Raw genomic sequence first — 26,189 nt, 5'->3', positions numbered from 1 at the left:
GTCTGCTGCATTTTTCTGGACCGTCCTTCATCTTTTCTGCTTTCTTTTGTATCTTGTCTTCCATCCTTAGTTTGTTAACTCCTAGAGGGCAGAGTACTTTGTTTTTGTTTTTGGCCTTTCTTTGTATCCTTGCACAATACCTGGCACATTGTGTCTGGCATGTAGTAGGCATTTAATTAATGTTCATTGACTGACTTTGTATCCTGGCACATAGTGGCTTAATAAATCCTTGGTGACTTGACTTTTAACAAAATTTGGGGTTTCTAAGCACATACCAGTTAGTGGTGGGGAGAATTCCAGAATCCCAGGGTTAGAAAGAGTGTTGGAGGGTGTTTTACCCATTCCAGAACAGTAATCCTTACTGCAGTATACTTGGGTTTTAGTCATCTGGACCAGGGCTGTCCAACCTTAGATTATCTTATGGCCGCATTAAAATAAAATAATTATTTGAGGGCTGCACCCAGAATAAAAAATACAGTACACTCCTAGAAAGTGGGGGAATGCGTCATCAATAGGACAGATGAAGGTGCGAAAGCAAACACAAAACAACAAAGCGACAACACAGCAGTATAAAGATAGGTGCTTACTGACTAGTTTGCATCTTACAGATGGACCGCATCCCACAGATCGATTGAAAATTCCATGCGATATGTTCTGTCCTTGATACTGCTTAAAAACACCAAAGAAAATTAACATCAACGAGATTATTTATTAATGATGGAATTAAAAAATTAATATGCATTCCATGCAAATTATTACTATTTTTTTTGCTTGTGAAAATTACAACCCGAAAATCTGCACTGAGGGCCGCATGGGGCCTGCAGGCCGTATTTTGGACAGCCCTGATCTGGACTTTGGGTTCAACAGACATTAAGTACTTACTCAAGTGTGCAAGGCACTGGGGTTGCAAACACAAAAATGTCGTACCTCTGCTCAAGGATCTTTAAAACACTTTAATGTTTGCAAAGTGCTTTATAGCTATTATTCCATTTGGTTTTGAAGGGGACCACTCTTTCCAGTTACCAATTGTCTAATTGCCAAACCTAATGAGCTTTTCTCAGTTTTCATTCTTCTTGCTCTCTTTTTAGTTTTCAGCACTGTTGAGCACCACCTTCTTCTGGACCACCTTTTCCTCCCTAAGATTTCATGGCACTGTTCTTTCCTAGTTCTTTTACAACATCTATTTAAGACCTCCAGTCCCCTTTGATGGGTCATAATACATGTCCCATTGTGGATGAACCCCTGAGGCTTTGTTCTGGGCCCTGGCTGCTGTTGAGGCATATCTCAGAGATCTTGCGGGTTTGGTTTCAGACTACTGCAATAAAAAGTAAATATCACGACAAAGTGAGTGAAATGAAAATTTTTGTTTCCCAGTGCATATAAAAGTTATGTTTGCACGGTCCTGTAGTCTATTAAGCACGTAGTAGTATTATGTCTAAAAGATTAGTTAAAAATACTTTATTGCTAAAAAATGGTAACCATCATTAGAGCCTTCAGTGGGTCATAATCCTTCTGCTACTGGAGAATTTTGCCTCTTGTTGATGGCTGCTGACTGGCTGGGTCAGTGGAAAGTCAGAACACAACATTTATCAGTTAAGTTTGCCATCTTATATGAGCACGGTTCATGGTGCCCCCAAACAATTACAATAATAACATCAAAGATCACTGATCACAGATCCCTATGACAGATATAAATAATGAAAAAGTTTGAAATACTGCAAGAATTAGCAAAATGTGGCAGAGAGACATGATAGATAGCACACGCCTTTGGAAAAATTAATGACACCAATAGACTTGCTTGATGCAGGGTTGCCAAAAAACTTCTATTTGTAAAAAAAAAAAGCAAAATAAAAAAAAGCAATATTGAAGTTCAGTAAAGCAAAGCATAATAAAACAAGGTATGCCTGTAACCTGTTTGTTTATTGAGGACCAGTGTATACCAATCATTTATATGATCTTATCCCTTTCCAGGGCTAGTTTATGAGTGATATGGATCCCTGGTGTGTGGAAACTCTGTGGGGAAAGTCAGTAAATATTAATTAAGTGCCTACTATGTGCCAGATACTATACTAGTCCCTGGGGAAATAGAATTGCTGCTGCCTGATAGCTCCATGGAAATTCTTCTCTTGAAGTCTTTTGCACTGTGGTGACTCCTATCTCAGTTGCATCCCCTTTCCATCACCTAGCTGTGGTTGATCATTGTTCTGCTGTTACAGGATATGTTTGTATTGAGTTATTTTCTCTCTAGGGACAGGATAGATTCCCTCCTAGCCTAGGCTTGCTGCACAAGGCTTTTAACTTGTTTGCATTGGACATGGGCAAACTGGACAGCACAGGTTTGTCTGAGAGCTTTCTGTATTTTGGCTCTTGAGATATTTCTGAAGATTTAGATATATCTGTTTTCTCTTTAAGATTTGGCACATTTTTTGCTATTTTGCATTGAGGGATTTTACCATTTTGCTGATCATGTGATCCTAATAGTTCATATTTCTAAAGCTCAACAGTTCTTGATGTGGGTAGTATGACAGTCTGTTTTACAGATGAGGAAACTGAGATTTGGAGAGTGTAACTGAATTCCCAAAGTAGTAGTAAACATCAGAGGTGGGATTCATTCGTACTGTAAGTCTAGTTTTTCTTTTGACCATGGATAGGATGTATGGTGTAATGGAAAGAGGACTTTGGTCAGGAGAGACCTGAGTTTCAGTCCCACCTCTCGTGATTACTACTTATTTGACCTCTCCAAGTCTTGTTTCTTCGTCTGTAAAATGTAAATAATAATTATTATTATGGTACTAAGCTCACAGGCTTGTTTTGAGAATCCTGTTAGATAATGTAAGTAAATAGCTTTGAAGATTTTAAAGAGTTATATAAATATTGTTACTGCTAATGCTAGATAATATCTGTAAAGAGTTAAGCCCAGTCCTTCTGCTCTTTGTGGTAGGATGTTTTCATAATAGGTAGCTCCACTTTCTTTCCACTTAACCCCTTACAGCCTGGCTTCTGATTTCATCATTCCCCTGCAACTATTCTCTCTAAAGTTAGCAGTAATCTCTAAATCACCAAATCCAGGGACCTTTTCTCAGTCCTCATTCTTCTCTACCTCTCTGCAGCTTTTTGACACTGTTGATCACCCTCTTTTCCTTAATACTCTTTTTTTTTCTCTGGGTTTTCAGGAGGCCATTCTCTCCTGGTTCACCTCCCTCTTACCAGACTACTCTTTCTCAGTCTTCTTTGCTGGATCCTCATCCAGTCATGCTCTCTATCAAAAGGTTTTCCCTAGGGTTCCATTCTGGGCCTTCTTATCTTCTCTTTCTGTACTATTTCACTTGATGATCTCAGCAGTTCCCATGTATTTGCCATCTCTATGTTGATGATTCTCAAATCTACCTATCCTGCCCTAATTTCTCTTCTGACCATTAATCTCATATTTCCAACTGCCTTTCAGACATCTCAGATTGGATGTGCAGGAGATATGCATTCAACATGTCCAAAACTGAATTCATTATCTTTCCCCCTAAAACCTCCATTGTCTCTTAACTTCTTTTTTTCCTGTAGAGGGCAATATCATCCTTCCAGTTCCTCCACCTGGGTGTCATCCTCAGCTCCTCACTGTCTGTCACCCCCAACATCCAATCTTTTGGGAAGGCCTATCAATTTTGCCTTTGCAATAACTCATGAATATGCCCCCTTCTCCCCTCTGACATTGCCACCACTCTGGTACAGACCCTCATCTCCTCATGTCTTGTACTATTGCAATAGCTTGCTGGTGGGTCTGCCTGCCTCAAGTCTCTCCCCATTCCAGTCCATCCTCTATTTAGCCACCAAAGTGATTTTCCTAAAGCACAGGTCTAACCATGTCATCCCTCCACTCAATAAACTCCAATGGCTGCCTATCACCTTCAGGATCAAATATAAAATCCTCTGTCCTTCAAACCCTTCGTAGCTTAGTCTTCTATCTTTCCAGTCTTCTTATGCCTTACTCCTCACCTTACACTGGCCTCCTTACTGTTCCATGAACAAGACACTATCTCTTGGCTCTAGACATTTTCTCTGGTTGTCCTTGGTGCCTGGAATGCTCTCCCTCCTCATCTGGCTTCCTTCAAGTTGGGACTAAAATTTTATCTACTGCAAGCCTTTCTTATCCCTTCTTAATTCTAGTACCTTCCATCTGTTAATTATTTACTATTTATGCTGTATACAGCTTATTTGCACATATTTCTTTGCTTGTGTCCCCTGTTAGATTATAAGCTCCTTCAGGGCAGGTACTGTCTTTTGCTTTTTTATTTTTATGTTTTTAATCCCCAGTGCTTAGCACAGTGCCTGGCACTTTGTAGTAGCTTGTTGTTGAGTTGTTTCAGTTGTGTCCAACTCTATGTATGTGGGATGAAAGACCCTCACCAATCGAAAAGTTAATAAGGAGCCATCTCAGGGTAGGAACAGAAATAAATTTTATTCAGTTCTCGAGAATAGGGTGTCCCCGACAGAACAGATCTAGCAAGGGAGGCCCTTTACAAGGGGCAAAGCACCAATAATTATACCTAACACAAGAGAATTCCCTCCCACCTCTGACCCTTCTCACCGTTGGCTGGGAGGTGGGCTTACAATCTGAGCATGAAAGCTCAACGAAGAACTGGGAAATTGAGGCACAGAAACTCCCAATTCCCATTCCCTTAGTTAATGATTACAAGTGAGGTGACATCTATAAATCTGAAGAAGGAGAATGGGATAAGGGGAGGGAGAGACCCTCTCCATTCTTCTACAGTATTTTTACAGTAAAGGAAAGCAGGGCACAGTGATCCTATTCTTACTGAGCAAATCTTTAAACCAGAACCAGAAGAAAGAACAAAAAGTTTCAGGGTAAACTTTTCCAGAGGCTGAGCCATCAGACTCTCCCGGCCTCAGAATTTTCCACTTCTCTATTTCCCTGTTTCTTGATTTTTTTAAACATTTATTAGTATAGATATAGATATATATTTATACATATCTTCCCTGTGAAGTCTTCACATTTTATTTACCTCACACATATGTGACTCCAGTTTGGGGTTTTCTTGGCAAAGATACTATTTTGCCACTTCCTTCTCCAGCTCATTTTACAGATGGAGAACCGAGGCAAACAGGGTTAAGTGACTTGTCCAGGGTCACACAGCTGGTAAGTGCCTGAGGTAGGTTTGAATTCATGAAGAGGAGAATTCCTGACTTTGGGCCTGGCACTCTCTCCACTGTACCACTTAGCTCTCCTGTAGTAGCTTAATAAATGTTTCTAAATACTCCTTCCACTCCTCCCCCTCCTTTTCTACTTATGAATTGAATGCTGTTTACTGGTATACTGATGCACCTGGCATCCTTAGAATTTTTAGAGCTGGAAATGACCTTGGAGATTTTGATTAAGTAATGCTTGTGACACTGTGTTTTTTAAATCATTATTATATGATATCATTTATATTAGTGTTCTCCAAAGTGCAGTTTCTGCTCAACCCCAAGGGGTGTGTGATAACAATCAGAGGGTAGGAAGATTAGTCTCATCTCGTTCAGTTGTGGGGGTTGACTCTAATAAAGTCACACCTACTCTTACCCCTCCTTGATCCTGGACTCCTTCCCTTCCCTCTGCTTTGTTAGCTCACAGCTTCCTCCTTCTGAGCCAGGACATGGCCTTTCAGGGCATTCACCTAATTACTGCCTGGGCACCTACAACAACAGCTGTTATATGCCATTGGGAGCCTCAGCGCCTTCTCCTCACCTCCCAAAAGTACACTTACTCTTTGTCTTCTAGATCACCTGATGGCTAGGGTGTTCTGTGGCAGTTACCCAGGAGTAATAGCCCCACACTCACCTTTTTCCTTTTGGGTGGGACTTTGTGAGCCTCATAAGAGGAATGGAAATGAATGGGTTGTAATCAGATGTCATTACATTATCTTTCCCTCCAAACTCACCCCCTTCCAGACTTCCTTATTTGTTTGAAGGCACTACCATCCTTGTAGTCACCCAGGTTTGTAACCTTGATATTATCTTCACCTCCTTACTATCATTCCATCTATCCCAATCAGTTGCTAAATTTTATTGTATTTACTTCCATAACACATCTCTTACTCTTAACAACTACCACCCTACTTAAGCTCTCCTGACTTTTTGCCTGGACTGTTGCCTTAGCCCCCTAAATGCCACACTTCTCTCTGCTTTCTAATCCATCCATCACACAGCTGCCAAGGTGATTCTCCTAAAGGGTGCTTCTGATCAGTCCAATTGAGACCTGTTAAAGACTTTAGCTTAAAAAGGCCAAGGGCTCCCACTACATCCAGGGCCATTTCCAGTCCTGATCTATATCTTGCCAGTGGGCCCAGATGGCTCCTCAAGAGAAAGTGAAGTGAGGCTGGTGACTTTGTGCAGCTCTCCCTCATTTAAATGCAATTCACTTGCATATTATTGCATTACCTCCCTGATGTCATGGTTCTCTTTGAGAATGAAGGACAAACAATAACCTCTGTTCATAAAAAGAGGAGCTCCCCTACTGGGGACCCAAATGGAACTTGCTGGTTGGGAAACAGCTCTTTTTTTTCCTCTATCTTTTCCTCCTTCACAAAGGAATTGGCCAACAGTGGTTCATATTGGCTCTAATTGGCCCAGAGTGAATGTAAATAGCAGTTGTTTCTGTTTGGCCAGAAACCCTCAGGCTCCTCCCCTCCCAGCTTGGTTTTTTTTTTTTTTTTTTTTTTTGACTAGGTAAAGAGGCCCTTCCCTGCCTCATTTCTTACCTAGCCTTAATCACTGAAAGGGTGCTACCTCAGTCAAACTGATACCTGTTAAAGACATTAGCTTAAAAAGGCCCAGGTCTCCTACTTATGCAGGTCCATCAGGACCCAGATGCCTCTAGAGGAGAAAGAAAGGCTGGTGACTTTGCACAGCCCTCCCTCACTTAAGTCCAATTCACTTCCATGTCATGGCATCACCTCTCCGATGTCCTCTTTGAAGACAAACAACAACACTTTTGATCTTTACTCAGTAGAATTCAGTAGGCTCCCTTTTGACTTCAAGATTAACTATTATTTCATCTTTATTTCATACTTTAAAATGTCTTTTTGTTTTATAATGTACATAATTAGTACAATTGTACATGCATATGATTTACCTTAATAATTTATATGACTTAAGTAAAATATTCATTTGGCATATGTGCAAATTTTTTTTTAATTGAGAAGGATATTTGATGAAAAACATTTGGAAACCTTTGGTATACCTAGAAACTCACCTAACCAAGATGCTGCATTCTTTTATAATCCCGGATAAGAAGAGGTTCACTGACTCTCAGGATTGTAAGGGAGCTTAGAGGCCATTGATTCCAACACATGTTTACATCCCACCTTTCATCTAATTGTTTTTGTATCTTTGGGTGCTTGAGTCAGGAAGGAAGGACCTGGCTTCAAATCCCCTGCTGACACTTATTAGTCAATTGTGCTTATTTGTGGATTCGCATACACAGAGGAAGCTTGCTGAATAAATGGAACTCCACACTCTTCACTGTAGTGTGGAAATTACAAACATTTATTAAACACTTTCTGTATGGAAGGAAAGCAGGGTGTTAGATGTTGAGAGAACAAAGATACAGGCATACCTCATCTTAGTGCACTTTGCTTTGTTGTGCTTCACAGATATTAGGTTTTGTTTTATTTTGTCTTTTTTTTTTCTTGACAAATTGAAGGTTTGTAGCAACCTTGCATCAAGCAAATCTATTGGTGCCGTTTTCCCAACAGCATGTGATTACATATTGTCTCTTATATTTTGCTAATTCTTGAAGTATTTCAGACTTTTTCATTATCATTTCTGTTATGATGAAATGTGATCAGTCATCTTTTTTTCTTTTTTTTGGAGGGGAAAAGGCAGGGCGATTGGGGTTAAGTGACTTGCCCAAGGTCACACAGCTAGCAAGTGTGTCAAGTGTCTGAGGCTGGATTTGAACTCAGATCTTGCTGACTCCAGGGCTGGTGCTCTACTCACTGCACCATCTAGCTGTCCCCTGATCAGTGATCTTTGATGTTACTATTTTAATTGTTTTAGAGCACCACAAATCTGTGCCCATATAAGATGGTGAACTTAACTGATAAATGTTGTGTGTGTTCTGACTGCTCCACCAACTCTCTCTGTCTCCTTGGGGCTTCCTGTTTCCTGAGACACAACAATATTGAAATTAGGCCAGTTAATAACCCTATAATGGCTGAAGAATTAATCAATATGGCAGACTTCATTGTTATCTTATTTTAAGAATTGCCTCAGCCACCCCAGCCTTCAGCAACCTCCCTGATCAGTCAGTAGCCATGAACAGCCATCAACATCGAGGCAAGATTCTCCACTGGCGAAGAGATTACAAATAGCTGAAGGCTCAGATAATGGTTAGAATATTTTTAGCAATAAAATATTTTAAAATTAAGGTATGTACATTTATTAGGCATCATAATATTCCACACTTAATAGACTTTGATATAGTATAAAATTTGTGTCCTTTGCCTTATTGTGATATTTGCTTTTATTGTAGTGGTCTGTAATTGGATCCACGATATCTCTAAGGTATATAATGATAGAGATTACTTTCAAGGACCTTACAATTCAGTGAAGGGGGCTTGGAGGAGGGGACATGGCAGGACAGAGTAGAGAACAAGATGTCTGTAAAGGGTAGGGCTGGGAATACTGCTAATGGAATATTTAAAGGAAGCTGTGGTGATGGGGTTAGGAGGGCAACGTAAGAGACACTTGGAAGTGGAGGCTTGTGCAGGAGGAGACATCAAGGTTGGGCCTAGAAGGAAGGAATCCTTCAGCTGCTGTTTTGAAAGTTGCCCTGTAAAATCCCACTACTTAAGCAGTTTTTTTTTAAAGCCACTTAATTTAAACATCTTTTAAAAAAAGGAAATATTTATTGTGTTTTTAGGTTAGTTTTTGAAAAATTGCATGTTGTAAACATTAGATGTCATTTCTTTTATGTTTGTGTTTTAGTGATCATGTTCTCATTAATGGTAAGTAATTATCAGTGAGTGCTATAAACTAATGTTATCAAGATGGTACGATATAGTTTTAACTTGGAATAAAGACAAATGACAGATTACGTTTGTCTATGCCATTAATATGTGTCATAAAATATAAAAAGTAAAACTAATGCAATATGTTGTTGCCACAGAAATTGAATTTGTATCAAAAGGATTTGTGTCACAATGATGAAATGATTCTTATATTTTTATTGGAATTAAGTATCTAGTAGGTGGCAATATCAATTTACAAATCCACGTAATTTTTTTTTTGAGGTAGGGACAATTTATAGGTATTTTTTTTTTAAGAAAAAAAAATTACTATTACCAAATAAAGTAAGTAATGTGTCCTGTCATATTAAAAACAAAGTTGTAAAAAAAGCTGATCCACAAAAAGTGTTTACTAGCGTTCTCTCTTAATAAGTAATGCTAAGTTGATTTTTTAAAATGTATTATTTTATTGTGTTAAATATATTGACTTACCTTGTTAGTGGTCCTGTAAAAAGTAGGGAGATTGTACTTGCTATATATATTTTCTAGGTATTTTTGCTTAGTTTCAAAAGGCTGAATCTGCCTTTTTTAAGGTATGATGCTAGACTGAGAGAGGGGGAAAATTTCCAGAACAAAATACAAGGCAAATACTGCCTGTTCCAAAGTAGCCTCAGGAAAATCTATTATTGTTTTATTCAGTCTCCTTAGAGAGGCTTCTAAGGGTCTCTCAGAATCAAGTCTTTTGTTTGGGCTTTCTCTTAGCTTCACTCTCTTTTCTTACCTTCTAATAATGGTTAAATAGCCACCTGACATGGGACAAGTCGTGTCCCCCTTCTATTGCCTTATGTGTATGAGGGCTTGGACAGACAGTCTATTCCAGCTTTTAAATTCTAAGATACTGAGATAAGGGCATACATTTATTTGGTTTTCTGGTGGAAGAGGATTGGGACTAAATGTTTTTTTCCCCTATAAGTCAATCAACAAGCATTTATTAAGTGCCTACTCTGTGCTAGGGAATGAAAATAAAGATACAAAACAAAAATGCAATTTCTATTTCCAAGGAGCTTATGTGGACATAATAGATATGACCAGAGTAATGAAAAAATACATGGTACTTAAATATCAGGTAGCCAGTGAGCAAGAAAGACATTCTGTAGAAGGTGGTACTTGAGCTGCATTTTCAGGAAGTGAGAGATTTTGGGAGGTGGACATGAGGGAGAGATTTCTGCACTTGTGGAGTGGTGGCCAAGGCAAAGAGCATGGAGATGGGAAATGGGGTGCAATGGGTGAGGTGTGGGGGAGGTCAGTTTGGCAGAATGGCAGTGTATGTGAAGGGGAGTCCTGCATTAGGAAGTTGGTAGGATAGGTTGGGAGCTGTCCACCGGCTATTCAACACTTTGAACTTTGGCTTCCAACATCATCACTTAGCTGAAACTGCCCTCTGCAAAGTTACCAGTGATGTCTTACTTGCCCAATCAAATGGCCCTTTCTCAATTCTCATCTTTCTTGACTTATTTGTTGCATTTGGCACTCTGACTAACCTCACTTCCTGGATGCTGTCCCTGGTTTTTTGTGATACTACTTTCTCCTGGTTTGCTTCTTATCAGTCTACTTCTTTTCAGTATCTTTGCTGACTCATTATCCAAATCACATCTTCTTAACTGTGGGTGCTATATATGTCTATATTTATCCATCCATCTACTGATCTATGTATCCATCCATCCACCTTTTTATCTATTGCCCTAGTCTCTGTTTTGAACTTCATTCCTACATCACCAGTTTCCTAATGGAAATTTCCTACCGGATATCCCAGAGACATGTAAACTCATCCTGTCCAAAATGGAATTCATTATCTTTTCCCTGTATTCTCTCCTCTCCCTGTTTCTTTTAAAAGCACCACTATTTTTCCAGATTGCTACATTTGTACATGTTTGTACATTTGTACATGTTTGGCTTTACTCTGAACTCTTCACTTTCGTTCAACCCACATATCTAATCACTTGTTAAGTATTGCTGTTTTTACCTTCACAATATCTCTCACATCTGACCTCTTATCTTCACTTACATAGCTACCACCTATTTTAGGCCTTAACAATCTCCTAATTGGTTTTTTTGCCGGAAGTCTCCTGTCCGTCCAGCACAATGCTGCCAAAGTTATTTTCCTTAAACACACTAATGGCACTGGGTAACTCACCTACACAGTCAACTCCAGTTGCTTCCTTTTGCCTTTGGGTTAAAATATAAACTCTTATGTTTAGCTTTCAAAGGCCTATGCAAGCAGCCCCCAACTTATTTTCTCCAGACTCATGTGCCATTACTTTCCCTCTCCTCCTCCCTGATTCAGGCAAACAATACTTTCTCAGTCCACAAATCCAATACTCCATCTGTACTGACCATTCCAATGTGCCTGAAATATACTTTGTTTTTCCCTTCCTATCAGAGTTGCTCTCTTCCTTTAAGACAGAGGTCAAATGTCATAATTATTCTGCATGAAACCTTTCCTGTTCCCCTCTACTGCTACTACTCTCCTTCCCAAACTACTTTATATCTACTTTGTATATATTTGTATTTTTTTATTTTGTAATTATAATAATAGTTAACATTTATATATCAAAGTTTGCAAAGCAGTCTACAAAAATTATCTCATTTTGTCCTCACAACAACCGTGGAAAGTAGGGATTATTATTACCCTCATTTTATAGATGACACACTAAGGCCAAGAGAGATTCACATAGTTGCTCAGTGTCACATAGCTAGCAAGTGTCAGAGTCATAATTTGTCAGGTTTTTCTGTCTCTCCGTCAAGCCCCTATGCAGTGTGCCACTTAGCTGCCTTTATATTTATGCTATATATATTTATACGTGTACTTGTTTATGCTGTGCTGTGTATACTTATATGTGTACATGTAAGCTCCTTTGGAGTAGGGATTTTTTTCTTTGTATGTAAATCTCTAGCCTCTAACACAGTACCTGGCACAAAAGTGGCATTTAATAAATACTTGTTGGTTGATGATTGATTGAAGGAAAGACTCAGTGCAGAAGGATGCCCTCTGGCTGAGTCTGGAAGGAAAGTAGAGTTTCCAAGAGGCAGAAATAAGGTATATATGGAACAGTCAATGTGAAGGCACAAGAGATAGGAATCAGAGTATTGTGTATGAGGGAGGATAAGAAGGCCAGTTTGGCTGAACCTCAGTTTAGTCAAAGAAAAGTATTCTGTGTTAAGGCTGGAAAGATAGATTGGAGTCAGGTTGTTGAAAGACTTTAAATTTAAATGTCAGACATGTATATATTTGATCCTAGAGGTAATAGAGAGTCCCTGGAGTTTATTAATTAGGGAAATCATATGGTCAGACTATAGTATAGAACATTTTGGCAGTGGTGTGGAGGATTGATTGGAGTAGGAAAAGACCTGAGGTAGAGAGACCAATTAGGAAAATTGTAATTGTAATTTATATTGTAATTGTTGAGGAGATAGGTTATAGCGAACTGACCTTGTAAGAGAAGGTGGTATATGCAAGAGGTGTGGTGGAGATAGAAATGATAAAATCTGGCAAATGATTGGATGTATGGATCAGGAAGAATGAGGAAATCAACGATTTTGCAAACCAGGGGACTAGACCCTTATATAGACTTTGGAAGAGTCATAGATTTGGGGGGGGGGGAACAGGTAATGAACTCTGTTTTTGTCAATGTTAAGTTTGAGATTCCTAAAGGACATCCAAGTGGAATGTCCACCAGGTAGTTGGTGATGTAAGACTGAGGAAAGACTGTGGTCTTAGAACAGTGAATAAAGCAGAAGACCTGTATTCAAGGAGAGGCAGGAATAGGATGTCTTTTTTTCTCCCCTTCTTTTTAGATTCTACCGAGATTGTCAAACCTCTTAAACCCAACAAAATACTCCAAACAAATCAATGATTCTAGCCCTAAATTCAGACAGCTTAAAGGCTTATCTGGATATATAAGTGATCAATTTTATTTTGTCATTGATATTATAATAACTATCATTGTGTGGGGACTTTGGTAAATCATGAAATCTTCTTTGGAACCCTTTAAGTATTTGATCTCTGCAATCTGGTGTCTGGGAATGACTGTGAATGATCTTCGTAGTTGTTTTCTATGATTCTGGATGACTGATAGTAAAATAAATACAGGTGTGGACAAGGCATGCTGCCATTAGGCTTACGAAGTATATTTTTCTAAGTATCATAGGGGGAAAGGAGTGCAGTGGTGTGTGAATTTTTTTAATTGAGTGACACCTCAACATGTGCATGAATCACAAATTATAATTAAAAGTAAAGTGACACTTGCTGGGTAAGTCAGCAAACTGTCATTCTGTCATTTTGTAAAATAAGACACTGTGTCATAATGTAGTTTGAGATAATGAACTGTCTTCAGGTACTCTGCTTGTAAGATAAATTATTGAAACTCTTGGAAGTGAACTAAGCATTTGAATAAATGTTCAAACCTATAATCCGTTTTATACCCTGCAGCTAGATTATCCTTGTTATGGCATTGGTTTAACCATGTCACCTCTTCAGCTTTTGAAGGCTCTTCTGTTTCCTACAGGATTATGGTTGAATTCCTTACCTGACATTCCAGACCATCCTCAATATGGTCCCAGCCACTTTTTCAAAATTTATCTCCCATAACTCTAATTGGAATTATTGTGAGCCAAGGCAGTTCATTGTTCTCCAAGTATGTCATGTTCCACAGTGCCAACTTTTTTCATCCAAGTGACCTGGTGTTAAATGCCTTCCTCTTGGTTTATCTAAATCCTGGGCCTGGTCATGGGAAGGGTGTGATAAGCATGGGCTTATTTATTCTCCTTCTTGATTCCTTAAGTGTTCAGGTCAAGTCCCATTCTTTTGGCATTTCATTTGTCACTTATGCATTACCTTACGATCTTGGTCTCTTACATATAGACCCTGTCTTTTCTATTTGATTGTAAAGTTCTTGAATGTTGGAACCGTTTCAGTACAACAAACATATATTAAAAAGTCTATAGTGTGTAGAACATTGTTGTGCTAGACTTTGGAGGAGATGACTGGACTAGCTTATTTACTATATTTTATATAATTATAACTTTGAGTGAAGATTTGAATAGATGTGCTTCTTCATAGGATTCATTATTTGAACCAAAGGGGGCTTGCTGTACTTTACTGGTCTGATACACATTTATGTATCCCTGAGGCATTGTGGTGTGGTTGAAGAGTCTTGGCCTCAGACAGTGCTCTGTCTGCCATTAATTATGCCATTGTGGGCTAGTGGCCTAATTCCTTTGGGTCTTCCTTGCCTCTTTTTATAACAGAGAGCCAGAGGAGGGGATTGGTTTTTCATAATTTTCTTTCTAACACTCATTTTCTGTTTCTTACAATGAAGTCCCTAAACCTTTTATTTTAAAAATGCACAGGTAGAAAGCTGTGCAATTTAAGTTGTGTTTAAATAGTGAGAAACTGAAATTTGGTAAATCTCAAATTAACATAAATCACAGCACAACTTAGAAAACATCCATTTTTACATAGTTTTCATTTTGTTCCTGTTGGTATTTAAAAAAAATATTGAATATTGTTTGAAGTAGAATCTGAGGAAACTTCAGGCTTCTAGGAGAATTAACTATCCTTAGATGAAGTCAGATTATTGACACTAGCTTATCATCACCTATTTAATATTAAGTAATCATTAAGCACCAAATATATGTTGAAGACACTGTGTCCCAAAGGATCTTAAAATTTAGTTGGGGAGATATTATATCTACATAATTATAATATTTTTACATATATATATATATATATATATATATAAACATAAATATATAAGTGAGGCATACATTTAGTGCCCTGAGAAGGAAGAATTTGTCTAACTGGGAGATCAGGGATAGCTAGATGAAAACAGTTGTAATTAAGATGAGTATTAAAGAATGTTAGTATGTTGTGATGGTGGAAGGTGGGTATATGGGGAAGATGGATACATCATAAAGACACTGCTGGTGTATGGAATGACATAAATAAAAGCAAGAGGGTGGGAAAAGGAATGGTGACCAGGCTATATTATCTGGAGTGTGTGTTAGATGAAAAGAGTAATCAAAGATGAGGCAGGTTGGAACTGGATTTTGGAGGGCCTTGAATGCCAGGTTCAGGAGTTTAGACTTTATTTGGTAAGCAGCAGGGAATCGTTGAAGCTTTTTTTTTTAAGTAGTTGTATAGCATAGTCATATCTGTACACCAAAGACATTAAGTTGGTAGCAATGTCATCCTATTATTATTATTATTACAGTTAGTGAGGAGACAAGTTAGGCTGTTGCATTAATTTGTATGAAGGAATAGGCCCATCACCTAGGCTAGGCTAGTTGCAATGGGATTAGAAAGGAAAATATGGATGCCTGAGTGATTTTAAGGGAGAATGTTCAGAAGTTTTAATGCCCTGATCTATCATTCTCTTTGTCACTGCCAGACTTTATGAATAAATTGACTGTGTTCTCTCTGCTTTTACCGGCTGTCTGGTTTTTAGCTCTACCACTCTACTGAAACTGTTCTTAAAGGTCACTAATAACCTTATTATCAATTCTGATGGCATTTTCTTATTCCTCATTCTTTTTGATCTTTCTGTAGCACTTGGTTCTGCATTCACTACTCACTCTCTATTTTGATGTTTTTCTATTGGCTTTCATGATGTGTTCAATTACGTTTCTCACCATTCTTTCAAACAATATGCTGCCTTTCTTTTTTACCTCAGTGTTATTCCTGGGGTTGTCCCCACTAAGGTCTCGAGGGGTTAGAAGCAGGGCTGGTGGTCTTGGGAGCGCCACCATTCCTAGAGCTTCTGAGCTCTGGGTTATGTGCTCTCTGAACTAGGGTTTGAGAGGGGGTAGTGGTTTAGTCTGTCTGGCATGTGATACCTTCTGTATCACCCAAGAGTCCAAGCTGAGCAGCTTTTTAGTTCAATTTACAAGGTGCTAAAAGTTACTTATCTAAGGGATTTAAAGGTGGAGATGCTAACTAAAAAATTCGAAGGCTTTATTGGAAATCAGCAGCCTTGTGATCCATTCTTGCTAGCCCCAAAATGGCAATGTCATTCATCACAGCTGGTCTTCAGCCTCAGCTTCCTATACCCCAAGTTCTACTGCTGGGTCAGCTAATTAAAAGGAAATGGTTACAGGGAGTATATTTTCCCAATGCCAAATTGATCTACTCCCTAGATCAGATAAAGGAGAAGCTAATTTTTGGGAAACCAAACTTAAGAAGGAAAGTACAACTCAAGGCATAAATAGGTGACTATCATATCCATAGACAATGGAATTGGTAACAACTGCTGTCCATTACATCAGCTCTACCTGGATGTCCTACTTGCCCCATAATTAAACTCAAGACATTTAAACCCATACTCATTATCTTCAAACCTACTCTTTTTCCTGTTAAAGGTATCATTATTTTCCTTTTTGTTTGGGTTTCTTTCCGTCCTCTCACATAGCCTGTATCCATCATAGTTTAGGCCCTTTTCACCTTTTGCCTGTACTATGGTAATATCCTTATAATTGGTCTTATGTCTTCCAAACTCTTCTTTCTCCAGGCCAGCCTCTACACAGCTGCTGAAATTGATATTCCCAAAATACAGAACTGACTATGTCTCCACATCCCTTTTCAAATACCCTTGGTGGCTACCTATTGGAACTAGACAGAATAAAATACAAAATCTTTAGGGTCCTCCACAGTCAGGCTCTTATCTGTCTTTATATTATTGTACTTTATGTTACCATCCCTTCATACACTTTTTTCTCATTTAAAACATTGTGAACTTAATAAACATGGGCATTTCATTATATAGAGAAAATACAGGATTATATATGAATGTGTGAACTTCTATGACATCCAGTTAAAATTTTACATATTAAATTTGCCACGATAGTAACAAAACTACTTCTTTCTGTTGCCTAGCTTTCCTTCTGTTCATTTTTGTGTATTTTTTAAAGGTTTCACTGACACTTTTCTTGGTTTTCTTTTTTTTCTTCTCTATTGCTACTTATTTCCTCTTCCCCTTGAAAATAAAAGCTTGCAATTTTAACAAAATAGTGTAGTAAGTAAAACAAATTCACACACCAACTGTTTGAAAATGTCATTTTGTACCTCTAATCCATTTGTAGCTCTGCCAAGAACCCTTCATGCAGTCTTCATTTCTGTCAAACTGACCTGTTTCTTGTATACAGCTCCCACCTCTGGACTCTGAGCAGTGGTCCCTCTGGTTTGAAATGTACAAGCCCCTCACATCTGCTTCTTGAAATTCCTGGCTTTCTTCTAGACGCCACTGAGGTGCCACTTTTAAAATGAGGCCTTTTCTGAAATCTTCCCCCTCCCCCCCTTTAAAGTTTTCTCCTTCTTGAAATTGCTTTGTAGAATTTTTGTATATACTTTACATTTTATTATGTTTGTACCTTTCATTTCTCCCTTAATAGAATGTAAGTTCTTTGAGGGCAGGGACTATGGTTTTGGTTTTGGTCTTCATATCCTTGCATGATCTCTTGTACATAGTAGGTGCTTAATTTTGTTATTTTTATTTGACACTGGAAGTCGTTTTGATTTTTCCCTCTTCTCACACATTTTATCAGTTGAGACTCCTGAGGAATGGGGACAACCTGTAACTTCCAGCTGCTGAATCTGCCTTTCCTGTAATCTTTTGAGGTATCAGGACTCTTGGGATCTTTTGACTTGGTTTCTGGGTGCCAGCCAAGCTGAAATCACCAAATAGCTGCGGTTTTGTTTCAGAGAGGGCTAATTAATATAAGCACTATCAGAATATGTTTCTGATATTTTGTAGGGTAATTCTTAGCTTATCACACCAATTCAGTCAATATAAGTTGAATTCCCAAGACCATCACGGTAATTGTTAGCTGACTAAACAGCATTTAAGTTTACTAATAAGTTTTATGTAATAAATAAGTAATTGTCTTGAACATATAAAGCATAGATTATTTCTCTAAATATTAGCTAGATTGGTTATTGTAATAGCTGTTTAAAATCCAGCAGGGTCTGTTTAGACTTAAGGTAAACTTCTTAATGTGTTATACTGGAAGGAGAGGGAGAGAGAGCAAAGTCCTACTTCCACTTTGCACACTTCAGTCACTCAGATTCAGATCTGCAGGCAGATCCACCAGGGAGGTGCAGAGTTCTCTTAGGCCACTAGAAGGAGAGGGAAGGAAAGTTGGAGCAGAGTCACTGGGCTCCTATTCTCTTCTCAGCTAGTGAATGAGAAAGGGACAGGAGCCAAAGGGTCAAGAGCCTAAACTCCAGAAGCCCTGCCCTACTACTGCAGATCATAGCATCCACATGCAGCCATATGTTTGCTTTCAGCCCCACCCCCTTAAGAGTAATGCAGTAACTCCCCATGCTGGAAATTTTCAGGTTAAATAATGCTTATCTATATTTGAAAGTACTGCAGTGCAGCAAGGGAATCCCACCCTAATTTAGTAAATAGAGACAGAGGGTTTCTCCTGTTAAGCATGGCATTAGAAGGGAGAGTGGAGTTATGGACAGCTGGTGTAACAAGGGACATCCTGTACTTCCACTTGGTGGGTTGATGATCCCTATCATTTCTACCACATTACCAAAAATGGAAGGAACTGAAGATACCACCTTGTAACATAACCTTCTTTTGATTTGCATTGCCCACTCGGCTAGTACAGGCCCTTACTTCTTTTCTAGGCTGTTATAATAATTTAATTGTTTGCCTAGGGGACAAATCCAAATTTCTTTAGTTTGATATTCAAGGTTTTCTATTATTTGGCATTAACCTACCTTTTCAGCTTTATTTCAAATTACTCCAAGCATCAGGCAGACTGGAGTTATATAGTACTTGCCTGTTCCCTAAATATGACCTTTAATTTCTCATCTCTTTGTCTATTCCTATAGGCCAGCTTCATGGAATGCTTTCTCCTTATTGAGTTGTATTTTGGATTATTAATTCTGTCAATGAGCATGTTATCTGTCCTTTCCAGCTTTGCCCTTTAAAAATTTGTTATTTATGTCATCAATACCTTTATTCAAGTTTTTGATAAAAATGATACTGTGTTCCAGCAGGCCTCTAGAGACTTTTCTCTAGGTAGTACTGAGCACTGTGAACTTAATAATTTTTCTTTGCATCTGGTTATTCAGCCTTAAAATTTCACCTAAATCTACTCTTATCTAGCCCAAATTTAGCAACCAGGAAAAGTCCAGAGTTCACCCCAACCAGATTAAAATGTAATTAGGAAATGTTTAACAAAACAAAAATATAATGTAACGATAGATAATGTTAATTTGTGGTTTTCTAAGTCAATATGCTGCCCACAGGGATCCTTCATCTGAGTTTGACACTACTCACTCATCTAGGTCAAGTCTCTGTCTCCTCCATTGAAAAGACTCAAAGAGAGTCAGTAATTTGCCTTTCTGAAACCTAGCTATATTACATCAAAAGCATTTCCTTTTGTCTAGTAATGCTGTCAAAAAAGAAAGTGCAAGATTAGTTTGGTATGAATTAATACTGTCTCTTAATGATCACATGCTCCCTTCTTAAGTTTGTAGACTCCTGTCATAATCACTTCTATAATTTTGCCAGGAGTTTCATTAATTTAATAAAGGAGGAGAAGGGAGAAAACATTTATCTATCTTTAGTCTGTTGATATTTCTCCTGTTTAACACAGTTCTACAGATATCATTGTCAGTTATTCAGTAATTGTATCTTTAGGTTTTTTTTCTGTTCTCTGAGATTTAGTGTTTTTTTTCTGAATATATGATTTGAATTTTTTGAGCTTAGCTAGGTACTTTCTTACTATTACTTTAGGTTCTAATCCTTGATTAATCCTTTTTAATCTGTCCTTTCCAGTTTGATCATTTCCATAGGTGGAGAAAACAAAAACCAATGATAAAAAAATATTACCCACCTCCAGAGAGAGAACTGATTAATTTTAAGTAAAAATTGAAGTACAATCTTCTTGCCTCTTTTTTTGGTGTGTGTGTGTTATGGCTAATACGGAAATGTTTTTTTGGGGAGTGCAATATGGGTAATATGAGAACGTTTGGCATGATTTCACAGGTATTGATATCATATTGCTTGCTTTCTAAGTAGATGGAGGAGGGGTGAGAAGGAGAGAGAATTTGGAACTCAAAACTAAAAAAAGAATGTTAAAAATAAAGAATAAATTTAAGAAAAGAAAACTATTTCTTTGCTTCTTTTTCTAGAGTCAGAGGAGATTTAGTGTTATTTTTAAAGCAATGCTTGAATTTTGAAAGTTAGGCTGAAGAGCAGAGAAATATTTGGGAAGTTATTTTTGTTCTACAATTTTAAATTATTTTAAGTTAGATGAGATAAAGGGATAGACAAAAAGGTGACTTTAGTGGCTTGAGAGCATGTTGTGAACTTCTTTCTGATCGTTTCAATAGGATTCACTTTAGATTTTGTATAGAAGAAAAGAACTAGTTTATTGGTTTGAAATGGTTTCCTTGAAATTCTCTTTCCTTTGCTTTCAAGAGGCTACAGTGCTTTGGGGTAGAGGGACAAGAAATGGTACTGGCAGTTGTTTTTGCTACTTGAATAAAAGAATGACTGTTTAGGCTTTTAAAAAAAATCTGTATTCTCCATTTTCTTCAATTACTTATTTTTCTTTTGCTCTGCATTTTGCAGGAAACCAATTTATTCTTTTTCTAAACCGGTTTTATGATACTTTCTTTGAATTGCCTTGCCAAAGAGTTTCTCTGAGTCTAGAAATGAAATTTAAGTGTCCTCTGTCAACAGTGGTAATAAATCAAGCAGAAGTGTTATAGGTACAAGCAGTATTTCTTATATGCTTTTTGTATAGGATTGTTTTAGCTAATTAAGCCAGCAAAATAATTTATTTTGCATGTTTGAATTAAAGTCTCATCGGATTTTTTGTTTTTAAGTGAAGAATAACATTGAGATTCTAACTTAAGCATATAACTGCATCCTTTATCTTATGGTTCCATTTTTACTAATTGAGGGAATATATGATGTTTAAGTTTCTAGTTCCTGGATTTTTGTTGAAAACTCAAGATATTAGTAAAATAATTCCATATTCAATTTCATAGGAGTTTGAAATCCTCTTTTTTTGATGAGATTGTAAAAATACCTTCATATATTTCTTTAAAAAATTATCAGGAATTTAATCCCACTGAAGCATAACACTCTTTTTTTTCAAAATACTTTAGCATCTAAAAGCAGGAAAAAATATCATTGTAAATCACTGAGTGATTGATCTCTTTTATATTTACAGCATTTAAATATTAGGACCCTGACTGATGATATGGTAAGGTTCTTCTTGATTTCTCCTGTGTCTTGATGGCAACTAACAATTCTGCTGCATTGCTCTAGCTCCAGTGCTTAAACAAAAATGCATGTGCAAGCATGGTAATATTTTTTAAAAAGCCAATAAGTTATTGAATTTTCACATTATTGCTTTTTGAAGAGTTTACATTATTGCTTTTGATTGGCAAAAGGAAACAAATATTCTTAACATGCATGAAAATGTTTTTAACCTACAGTTGTTGGTCAGTTTTAATTTGATCATATTGGCATGCTTTTGTTTTGAACAGCATGGCTTAAAAATTAAGTCCAAAAATAGCACTTGTATCCACTCCTAGGAACATATAGTTGCTAATTTAAAACAAGCTAAGCTTCTAAATCTGCACTTTCAAAATATGCTTTTAAAATGGTAATTTTTTTATAAGACCAACTCTGTTTTTTTTTAATAATTATTTGGATTGATACCCCTTCATTCAGTCATCAATTATTGAACATCAACCTGTACAAGGTACCCTCTGTTGTTGGTACCATGGGCATTAAGAAGATAAATGATCATAACCCTTGCCCTTATATTAAATAAGAGAATGTATGTCAAATACTACATAAAATGTCAGCCATTTAAATGATGAAAAGTCATATTGTGACCTAGAAATAATTAGCAATTTCTTTTTGTCTTATCAATATCTAAAATTTTAGGATAACATTTTTGGACATTATGGGTTATCTTTCACCATTATGGTTAAGCAATTTGTAATGAGCAAATTTAACATTTGCAATGTTAAAGTGACTTAGTCCATTTCTTAGAAGATAAGCTCTTATATACATACATAATTATCTGCTAAATTTTCCTTTAGTAGCTAAGTGACTAGGATTCAGTTGATTTAAGAGTATTTAGATTTCAGTGTTTTTTTGACATCTGATAAATTTAATATAGTTTTTTATTTTGGTAAATTCATGCCCTCCAACAAGTTGTCTAAAAGCTCATATGGGTAAGATCAGGAATTTAGAAAATTTTCAGGGTTCCATTATATAAGCTGACACTAAATGTGAGAAACATTTTATTATAGGTAATCAGCCTGTTGTTTTATAGACTGATTCCTCTATGTGGAACTTTGAAGTTTACCTGATGTCACCAAATTTATAGTTCTATGCCTAGAATCATTAACGATTGGTTTTTCAGTCCATTCTTATACTTTGGGCAGGAGCAGGACAGGTTCAGCATAGAATGGACAAGCCTGGGACTATGTCCAGGCTAGAAAGACATGGCAAGCAAGAAATAGAATCAGGTAGCACTAGAGATCTAGATCAATAGAAAGGAGTCAAGCAGGTAGAAAGGATGCTGAGTCTTAGAAGTCAGATTTATTTAGCAAGGGTACCATTAGCTAGAAATACAGATGAAATAAAATTCTGATTCAGAGACAAAACTGTTCTCTTCCTTTATAGTCATTGCTGTGTTATATGTACAAACATATGTATCCTCCTGGTTGGTAGGATTATATATTGTAGCTGAGTGTGTGTGTGTGTGTGTGTGTGTGTGAAAGAGAGGGAGGGGGGAGGGGGAGAAGAGAGAGAGAGAGAGAGAGAGAGATTGAGAGAGAGAGAGAGAGAGAGAGAGATTGAGAGCCAACACAAGCCAAATTTCTTCTTAAGCCAGGAGTAAATGACTAGGAATTCTTTTAATGGATACAGGATTGATTGTCATAGAAAACTAACAAAGTATTACTTTTTGTTGTTTATTCTGTATGCACCAATATGTTATTTTCCTGTTACTCTTTGCTGTAAGATAGCAATCACACATATTCTTTGCATGTAAAATTGCTTAATGTGAATAACCTTTTTTCAGAGTGACTTGAGAGAAGGAACACAAAAAAGGTGTTCTGCTGCAGCCATAAATTTGAATAATAGTTTGCTAGAAACATTAAAAAGGAATATCATGGGAAGCATTAATATTAAATCCCATCTCTTTAAGTTGCTTTGTTAGAGGTCTGCAAAGTACTTCACATTTCAAGGTTATTTCTTGAGTTACTCTATCAAAAAGTATTTGCTGAGAAGACTCATTTTGAATGCACTATTGAATTATTTTTGTAGGTACCTCAAAGCAGAGAATTAAATTCAGCAAACATTTACTGACTACTGTGTGAAAATTTTAGTGGTACAAAGTTCAGTTAAGAACAAACTGTGCTGTCAGAGTGCTTATAGTCTGACAGGAGCTTAGGATACACAGATAAACATGACATAAAATAAGCATATTAGTGGTACAAAAGAAAGTGGTATATGCAGCCTTGGGATGGGAAGTCAGGGAAGTCTTCCTAGAGGAAGCAATGTTTGGGTTAGATTTTAAAGGATGTGGAGGGATTCAGTTATCAGAGAAGGGATAGATTGGCTTGTTAAGCATAGGCAGAAATATATATTTGTTTAATTTGTTTTTATTTTTAGTTTACAACAGACATACATAATTTTGAGTTCCAGATTTTCTCCCCTCCTCCTTCCCCAAGACGGCATGGAATCTCATATAACTACCATGAATGACTTCACATTGAATTAATTTATACACTAGTCAAGTTGCGGAGAAGAATTACGACCAATGGAATGAATAACGAGAAAGAAGAAACAGAACCAAAAAAAAAAAAACAACAACCCAAAAACAAAAGCAGAAGAGAAGAGAAAAAGGCAATCATGAAGTGTGCCTCAATCTGCATTCAAACTTCATAGTTCTTTCTCTGGATGTAGATAGCATTCTCCATCATGAGTCCTTTGGAGTTTGCCTGCACCTTGTGTTGCTGAGAAGAGCGAAGTCTGTCAGGGTTGGTCCTCACGGAATCCATATATCTGTGGTTGTGTACAGTGTTCTCCTGGCTCTGCTCCGCTCACTCAGCATTATGTCGTGTAGGTTTTTCCAGGTTGTTACGAAGTCCGTATCATCCCCATTTCTTATGGCACAATAGTATTCCATTACCTTCATATACCACAGCTTGTTCAGCCATTCCCCAATTGATGGGCATCCCTTTGATTTCCAATTCTTGGCTACCACAAAGAGAGCCACTATAAATATCCTTGTACATATGGGTCCTTTTCCTGCTTGTGTGATTTCTTTGGGATACAACCCTAGAAGTGGTATTGCTGGGTCAAAGGGTATGAACATTTTTATAGCCCTTTGGGCATAGTTCCAAATTGCTCTCCAAAATGGCTGGATCAGCATAGGCAGAAATATTAGGAAGGCTTGGAGATAGCAAATTATAACAGTAGTTAGTCAAAGGTCAAGACTAAAGTGAACTCTATGGCATTGTTTCAAAACTACTTTGACAAAATAAAATAACAGTAACAAAAAAGAGGAGAAAGGAAAGAAACATTCTTGGGGAAAATTTCAAGGGAAAATAACCAACCAAAGATTCTAATAATTAAAGAAGATGCCCCAATAAAAATAAAACAAATTAACATTTATTTGTAACCTCCTATGGTGTTTAGCTAGCAAAAGAGGATACAAAGGCCAAAACCAAATTAAGACAAAACTATAAGAGCGAAAACCTGCTATGGCATATATGTGTTATTATGGAGTGAAAAAAGTGAGAACTCTTTGGTAGCAAAGAAACAAGACTCCAATAATAGCAGCTACATTTCTAGAGATGTAATCTAGATCAGATAAGAGAACCTCCATTCAGAATTAAGAGAATCAATCAATAAATATTTATTAAGTGTCTACTATGTGCCAGGCTAAGGGCAGGGGAAATAAAGGCTTAAGATAGTCTCTGCCCTCAAGGATCTGACAATCTAATGGGTGAAGACAACACATTAAAAAGAAGCTAAAAAGGGAGAGGAATACCTAACCCAGAGGCATGATGTAGTCCTATAGCTGAGGTGGGGATAATCTGAGAAGTGAGTTATAGAATTGATTTAATCCTACAGAATGATGAATTTCTGAAGAACATGAAATTCAGGAGATCATCCTGGTGGGAAATTGGATTGAATTCCCTGGGAGCCTTCCTCAACTAGAGGGTTTGGGAGGAACTTCCAGATGTCCACTCCACATCCTCTTCAACCAGGGGTAGGAAGGAACCCCAAGGATGAGGGATACTGAGGAAGTGTGAGTTTCTTAGTTGATTTCATCCTGCAGAATAATGTGTTTCTAGAGAACCTGAAATCTTGGGGATCTGCTGGATGGGATTAGTGTGGTTCAGAATTAAGATAAGATGGAATAGATGATTTGGTGTCTTTTAGATTGTAGATAAGATCAGCAAAGGTATAATTCAAGAATATTAGCATGAGTGTAGACTAGATGGTGGAAAATTACAGCGAAGCAGTATATTCTCAGTTATAGAGTAGTGTAGAGCAGAATGAAAAGATGCAGAGATAGAGGAATAGAAGGAAAATTTAAAAATTGTGCAACTAGAATAATAAACACATGACCAGTGGAGGAAGCAGTTCTTGGCATAGTTCCCAAATCTTGGCAGCTGAAATCATTGGATGATGTTTTGGATATATAGTAATTAAAATTGTGACAAGAAGAGAGGATAGCAAATAATTCTGCACAAGGCAAAGCCTTTTGAAATAACAATGGAAAATTGAGTGAAAACCCTATTTCCCCACACCTTTGCCTATAGAACTCACACCACTTGTCTGACCTACTGTATGCCTCTCTTTTGACTTTAGGCTTGGGTGGCATCTTATCTCTTCCCTAGATGCAACTCAGTTTCATCTCTATCACTATAAGTGAAGGGAATTGACCTTACCCATTCTTTTGATCCTCAGAGAGTAAACAGCTAGGAGGGATGAGAGCCATGAGTTCACAGGTTATCTTTTGTGCTGAGATGCTCTGTGGCACAGTAGATAGACTGTGGGGCCTGGAGTAGGGAAGAGTCATCTTCCTGAGTTCAAATACAGCTTCATATACTTACTGTTACTAGCTGTG

Source organism: Trichosurus vulpecula, chromosome 4, assembly GCF_011100635.1.
Source record: "Trichosurus vulpecula isolate mTriVul1 chromosome 4, mTriVul1.pri, whole genome shotgun sequence".
Lineage (NCBI taxonomy): Eukaryota > Metazoa > Chordata > Mammalia > Diprotodontia > Phalangeridae > Trichosurus > Trichosurus vulpecula.
The sequence above is the reverse complement of the archived record's forward strand: the minus strand, read 5'-3'. Positions refer to the sequence as shown.